General features: G+C 44.9%; 1 pseudogene; it reads right to left on the bottom strand.

Annotated features, from left to right (window-relative positions):
* Positions 1-4,438: 4,438 nt before the first annotated feature.
* LOC100965570 lies at positions 4,439-5,908 on the bottom strand (annotated as a pseudogene).
* Between the last annotated feature and the right edge of the window lie 1,355 nt (positions 5,909-7,263).

A 7,263-nucleotide genomic window follows, 5' to 3' on the forward strand; every position in this document is an offset into this window, starting at 1 on the left:
GAGCTTTGTAGTTGAGTCTCTGGGGTTTTCCAGGTATGAGGTCATGTCATCTGTGAAGAGCAAGAGTTTGACCTCCTCTGTCCCCATTTTAATACCCTTGATCTCCTTTTCTTGCCTGATAGAAATGACTAGGACTTCCAGCACTATGTTGAAGAACAGTGGTGGCCATGGGTATCTTTGTCTAGTTCCAAATCTGAATAGAAATGCTTTTAGTTTTATTCCATTCAATATACCTTTGGCTATGGGTTTGCTGTACATGACCTCTTTCAGTTTAAGAAATGTACCACCTATGCCCATTTTCTTAAATGTTCTATTTATGAAAGGATGCTGAATGTTATCAAAAGCCTTTTCTGACTTGATTGAGAGAACTGTATGGTCTTTGTTTTTTATTTTATTTATGTGGTGAATTATAGTGATGGATTTATGTATGTTGAACCAACCTTGTAACCCTAGGATAAAACCAACTTGGTCATGGTGTATAACTTTTTTAATGTGTCACTGTATTCTGCTTGCTAGGATATTGTTGAATATTTTTGCATCAATATTCGTTAATGATATCAGTCTACATTCTTCTTTCTTTGTTGTATCCTTTCCCAGTTTGAGGATCAGAGTGAAATTTGCTTCATAGAATGTGTTGGGGAAGATTCTTTCCTTTTCTATGTTTTGGAATAGATTGTGTAATATAGGTACTAGTTCCTCTTTGAAGATTTGGTTGAATTCTGATGTGAAACCATCTGGTCCCGAGCTTTTCTTTTTTGGGAGATTTTGTATAGTTGATGCTATTTCAGTGCTTGATATAGGTCTATTCAAAATTTCTAATTCTTTCTGGTTGAGTTTGGGAAGGTGGCATGCTTCCAGGTATTGAGTCCATTTTGACTACTTTTTGGATTTTTATTTCCATATTTTCCTCCGTTCCATTCATCTTATTTGCCATTCATATTCTGAATCTATTTCTGACATTTCAGCAATTTATCTATGGATGGTATTTTCCTATCTCCTTTGTAATCCCTTGGAGGAGTTGATCTGCTCTGATTTTTCATGTTTCCAGGGTTCTTCTGCTGTTTCCTCCCCATGAGTATTTTCAGCTATTTGGCAATTAAAACTGGTAGGGTGAGACTGAATTGGGAGGCCCCAGGAACTGGAGCAAACCACCCCTTCTCCAAAGAGCTGGGGCTTGTGATTATCGCCTTTTCCCTACAGCCTTTCAGAGCTGCAACCAGAGACCCTGAGGGCAGGTTTGGTGAGATAATAGAAGCTGGCTCTGTCTTGATGTCAGCCTGCTTTTACCCAGTTCTAAGTAGTCTTGGTATTATGTTAGAATCTCAGCTGGGAAAAATACAAACACCTGCAGGGGCCCTGCCCACCCCCCACACACATACACCAACGATAGCTGTAGGAGGAGAATTTGCCCCTTTCTGCTGCAACACCACCACTGCTCAACCTTGGAGGATTGCTGGGAAAGTTCTGATCAGATTGCCTCAGGCATACAACACTACTCACAAAAGGAGTTCAAAAGGTCTCCAATCAGCTAGAAAACAGAAATAGTGGGCAGATCTGTCTGCAAATTCCTGAGGGGCTGGAGAAGGGTCCCTTCCTGTGGGAAAGGGAGTCAGAAATTTCACCCACCAAAGGCAGAACTGTGGTGTCACTGCCGCTCGCCTGTCATTGTCACTGTTTCAGCCCACGCCAGCGCCACCATCTCCCTTCATGCTGCTGTTTCTTCATGGGCCAACATCTCCCTGTGCCACTGTTGCCATACGCACCACTGTTTCTGCCTGGGCTGCTTGGCGGCCCACAGAATGCCCAGGCCTCTCAGTGAATTCACCAAACACTCCGGCCTTTGCAGGGGACAGTCCTTCAGGCAACCAGGAGGGAAGGAAGTGTGAACTGTGTGCTCCAAATTGTGGAGAAAATATTTGTTCACTTCTGTGCCAGGCAAGATGATGCCTAGGTTCTGAGATGGGACCTCCCCTGGGGGTGGAGGGAGGCCTGGCTTCAGCGGCTCTCTACTGTAGGGAATGTGAGAGGTCCTTTGTTCCCTGCTGACTTGCAGAGAGCCCTCCTGGGCCTCCCATTTGGGAGAGGGGTTTCCCGTCCTCTTGGCAACAGGCTCTGTTCCTGGTTTTTGTTTTCTTTCTTCTTCTTTCTTAGCCTCACAGCTTGTCTCAGCAGAGATGACGTGCACCTCTCTTTCTTCTTTCCATGCTCAGCTCCCCACCTTCAGCTTCACTGAGTCCACTTCAGTCAAATCTCTCTCCCTCTGCACAGGAGCTTCTGCTGAGAACTATTTCTAGTGGGCCGTCTTGACTCCTCCCACTCCTGTCTTTCTGATATGTGTTTTCCCTCGGCTTCAGTCAAACCGTGTACTGACATACTAAAATGTTTTTTAGGCTCGGCTCCCCTAACACAGTGGTTACCGCAACGGCCACATACACTGAGGCTGGCGGGTTCGAACCCCGCCCGCGGCTAGCTAAACAACAATGACAACTGCAACAGAAAAATAGGCAGGCATCGTAAAATGTTTTTTATTCCATATCAGCTCTATCACAAAATTTTTTTTAGTTCAGTTAATCTGTATGTGTGTGTGAGTGTATGAAATCTTTGTAAATTTCTTTTTGAGATAGAGTCTTCACTATGTCACCCTCGGTAGAGTGCTATGGCGTTCACAGCTCACAGCAACCTCAAACTGTTGGGCTTAAGCGATTCTCTTGCCTCAGCCTCCCAAGTAGCTGGGACTATAGGCGCATGCCACAGTGCCCAGCTATTTTTTTTTTTGTTGTAGTTGTCATTGTTGTTGGGCAGGCCTGGGCCTGCTTCGAACCCACCAGCTCCGGTATATGTGGCTGGCGCCCTAGCTGCTGAGCTACAGCACTGAGTCAAACCTTGACAATTGCTTAGCTGGCCCAGGCTGGGTTCGAATCCGCCAGCCTCGGTATATGTGGCTGGCGCCATAACCACTGTGCTGCAGGTGCCAAGCCAAGTCTTTGTACATTTTGATAACTGCTTTTTCTATTTTGATTGCTATAATATCATAGCACTTTTGGAATCAATTTTGAATTATGTGTGCATTTCAATCAATTCTGAATGTTCTTCTGCTCTATAGGCATCTTCATGTAGAAAAACGGAAAAAAACCCTTGTTTTCACCACGTCACTGTGCTTCATAAAAAATTATTTCCATATTATGTCACAAAACACATAAACTGAATCCTTAATGTCGGATTTTCAACTGATTTTTAAAATATAATTAGTAATGATGTCATATTTTCCCTTTGACAGAATGACCTTAAGATTTTACAATGAACCAGGTGAAAAAAAATTAGGTATCATTGGTTTTAACAGATTTTTTCATTCAAAGCATCTAATATCACTGACCTCATTTAATTCTTTGTGAAGTTCTGCTAGTGAAGTGAACACACTCCATTTTTAATATGTACACATGAAAACTTGAAATAAAAATGTATGACATTAATTTAGGAAAATGATGATTCGATCTAAATTAAAAGGCATGCTTTACTGGGTGATAAGTAAATACTCCTCTGAAGATATACATGTTAAACTGCTCACTTCAGGCCCAAGCTCCTTAAATTAACTACTAAGTTTCAAAATAGATGTTTATGTATCTCGCATAGATTTACCTCCTCAGATTTTAGCCTGTCAATCAATGACATTATTTTGGCTTCCAGGGTGGATGGTAGATGTCTCCAAAAATTTTGTGCAAATTACTCTTTCATAATCAACTTTCATGTGAAATGAAAAATCAGTAGTTTGTCATTATCATGCATTTCATTTTGGGGGGGTAGGAAATGGCTGGTCAGCAGCTTAGAGTATATACACACAACACACACACACACAACACACACACATAAAAAGCACTTGGCCCCTTCTCCATCAGTAGGCCCAGGCAGCTCCTTCCTGCAGGGGCAGGGGAGAGGGTCATCAGTGCAGTGCCTATTTTCTCAAAGGCGCCTGTCCTCCTCTTTCCACGTACTCTCTGCCTCCAGTTCCAGTGTAGGGATCCAAGTGGCAAGCTCCTCTGAGAAAGAAGGGGTCCTTTCTAAGCTTTCATCCCACCTTGGGTTGGGCTGCAGGTGTGGAGGACTTCATTGAACTCTTTTGGATCTCTCACCCCCACTCCCTGGTCCACTGTCCGCACTGGAACTGCAAGTGAGAAGTAGGTGATCTGAGCAGGGCCAGTCCAGTGCTGGCTCAGTCTGATAGTTGCTCACCCTAGAGACTCCCAGGGCTGATAGCTCTGAGGCTGCAGAGTCCTGGCCTAGACTCCTCCAGCCTTTTACTCCCACTGTATTTTGTGTAAAATAATTTTTAAAAAGTGGGGGAGGCCAGGGGCAGCAGAACAGAACACAGGAGACAAACAAAGGTAGTCAGCTGGGGAGCAGAGTTCCTGGGCTCTCCTTGATTGCCTCAGGGTGCTGAGCCTCAGTTGGAGTCAGAATCTAAGGAATCCTCTGAGGAGGAGGAGCTGGAGCTGCCACCCTTGGACTTGTTGTCTTCATCATTATGGTCGTCCTTCTTATCATCCTTGTCCTTGTCTTTTTCATTCTCCTCATTCTCATCCCTGTCCTTGACCTCATCTTTGATGCTGAACGTAGAGGAGGCCCAAGTCTCATCTTCTTTCTCTACTTCATCCTCATCCTCAATATCCTCATCCTCTTCATTATCCTCTTCAGACTCCTACTTGGACAGCAGGGTAGCCCAGGTGGACTTAGGCTCTGGGTGTTGCAGCATGGTCATGCTCTTACCTTTATTGGAGATGTACTCCTTATATGCTGTGTGGTCCTGGGGTGATAGACTCTTGACCCAAAGGTCCAGGTGCACCTTGAATAGCTTTAGCTGCTCCTCAGCTAAAGCATAGTGCTCCTTATGGCTCTGGGGCTGTCCTGCCAGCAGCTGCCAATATCCATCATGATCTCCTTGAACAGCTTCTGGGAGAACTTCTGGAAACTGTTCATGGAAGGCTTCTTAGCTTCTCCCTGCAACTTCATCTTCTTAGAAGAGTTTGTAGCAGCTGGAGGTGGCTGCATCTCACTCAGCTTTCGCTCATATTGCTTTTAGTTTTGGGCTGCCTTCTGAATTCACATCCATTTCTCCTTCTTCACATTATTCTGGGTCATCTCCATAGCTTTCCAGGCCTTCAGCCAGTTGTTCTTAAGGCAGGCCAGGTAGTTGCCAATGGAGCTCTGCTGCCAGATCTCCTTGGCTCTCTTGGGTGGTTCTGGAAGCTTGCCCCTTCCTTTGTGCTCTCCACTGGGCTTCCTTTCAAACTGCACCTTGAACGCTGCCTTCCAGGCCTTGTACTTGGCCTTGTTCTACTCAGACAAGTCACTCCACATTTGACCCAGCAGGCAGGGCAGCTCACTGTCGGAGAGCTTAGGCTGTTCCTCCTGTGGCTGCTGCTGCTTTTCATCAAAAAAGATGAACCTGGGTGATACGAGCCACTCAGCTTTCCCTGAGCTGCCCTTGCCCCCTTCCTGGGCTGACTTCTTGGAGGCCAGGCTGGTGGCTTGCTTCTTGTTGTTCAACAGCTTTTCCTCCCCCAGAACCAGCTGCTGTTCTTCCTCATGCAGGCTCTTGAGAAAACTGAGCAGTGCACTATGCAAGGATAAATTTCAAAACAACTAAGAGTATATTATAAATGTCTCGCCACAAAAAATCAGTAAATGAGGTGATGGTTATTTTAATCAGTTTGATTTAAGCATTCCATATTGTATATCAAATCATCACATTGTACCCCATAAATGTATACAGTTATGATTTAATAAAAAATAAATTAAAAACAGGAAAACTGAGCAGTCTTGCCTTGTAATCTTTCTTTTTCTGGATGCACTTCTTGTGATGGGTGTCCTTCTTCTGGGAGGGCAGCTTCCACTGCTGGGTGCATAGCACCATGAGCTCCCTTGCTGGCCATGTCCTGCATGCCGGCCAGGAGCTCTGCACAGTACAAGTAGATGTTTTGAAGTATCTTGGTGCATTGCCCATCAAACTTATCCTTGTTCAGCCTTGGAGAGGGTGGGCTTAGTGATGTCCAGCTTTCTGATATTCAGCTCAGGGTGCTTCTGGATATAGTCCTGCATAATCTCCTCATAGTTCTTCCCCTGCTAACAGGCCTTAGGGATTCATTTCAGTCTCTTTTAGTCTGATAGCTGAGACCACTGCTTCCCCAGGGAGTCCTTCACCTCCTTCATAGTGGCATCTGGCTGCACTTTGAGATACACTTTCTTCTTATGGGTGTACCACATTTGCTAGGTGATTTGGGGCTTCTTGGGGATGTCCAATTTTTTGACATTCTGAATTAGATCTGGGCCATCCTCCCTGAATTGAGCCAGGTTTCTCTCAAACTCCTGTTTCTATTTCGTCTTTTTCTCCAGAAGTTTCTTGTATGTCTTCGACATAGAGACTTGATGAGTTCCAGGTGGTTCGTCTCACAGTGGAGTTTCACATACTTGGTGTGCTTTTTTATACAGAGGCAGAAATAAGGGCTTAGAGGCCTCTTTGGGAAGTCTGGGTGTTCCTTGAGGTTTTCGCCTTTATAATAATTTTTAACATGTATCTGAGCATTAAGGATCAATTCTGTCAACTTAGCAACTTGCCTCATTACAAATCTCTATCCATTTGAGCTCGCACATTTCCAGAAAAGTCTTTCAGTACTATCCTTTCCCAGTCTACGTGTGACTGGGTGGATTTTTTTGTCTTTAATTTTTTCAGAGAGTGATAGAATCTCACTCTGTTGTTCCACACCAGAGTGCCATGGCATCAGCCTAGCTGACAGCAACCTCAAACTCCTGGGTTCAAAGGATCCTCCTGCTTCGGCCTCCCAAGTAGCTGAGACTACAGGTGCCTGCCACAACATCCAGCTAGTTTTTCTATTTTTAGTAGAAACAGGGTCTTGCTCTTGCTCAGGCTGGTCTCGAACTCCTGAGCTCAAGCAATCCACCCACCTCAGCCTCCCAGAGTGCTACAATCACAGGCATGAGCCACTGTGCCCAGCCGACTTGGTGGTTTTGAACTTGCAACTGTCATTAGATAAAAGTTGTTCCTCATGCATTGCACCAAACTCAGCACGTCTTCCTAGAATAAGTAGTCTTGGCCTTTGGGGGCAGCCATTTTCAGATCTGTAGGTCAGTCTTCTTTTCTGTTTATCCCCCAGCTGTTCAGTCACTACCTCAATTGTGCTGGCTGGGTAATTCAGTACCCAATGACCTTACCCTTTAGAAGACATACCAGTCCCCACCAATCGAGCTGAG

This window comes from Otolemur garnettii, unplaced genomic scaffold, assembly GCF_000181295.1.
Source record: "Otolemur garnettii isolate 467f Iridium unplaced genomic scaffold, OtoGar3 scaffold00158, whole genome shotgun sequence".
Classification (NCBI taxonomy): Eukaryota; Metazoa; Chordata; class Mammalia; order Primates; family Galagidae; genus Otolemur; species Otolemur garnettii.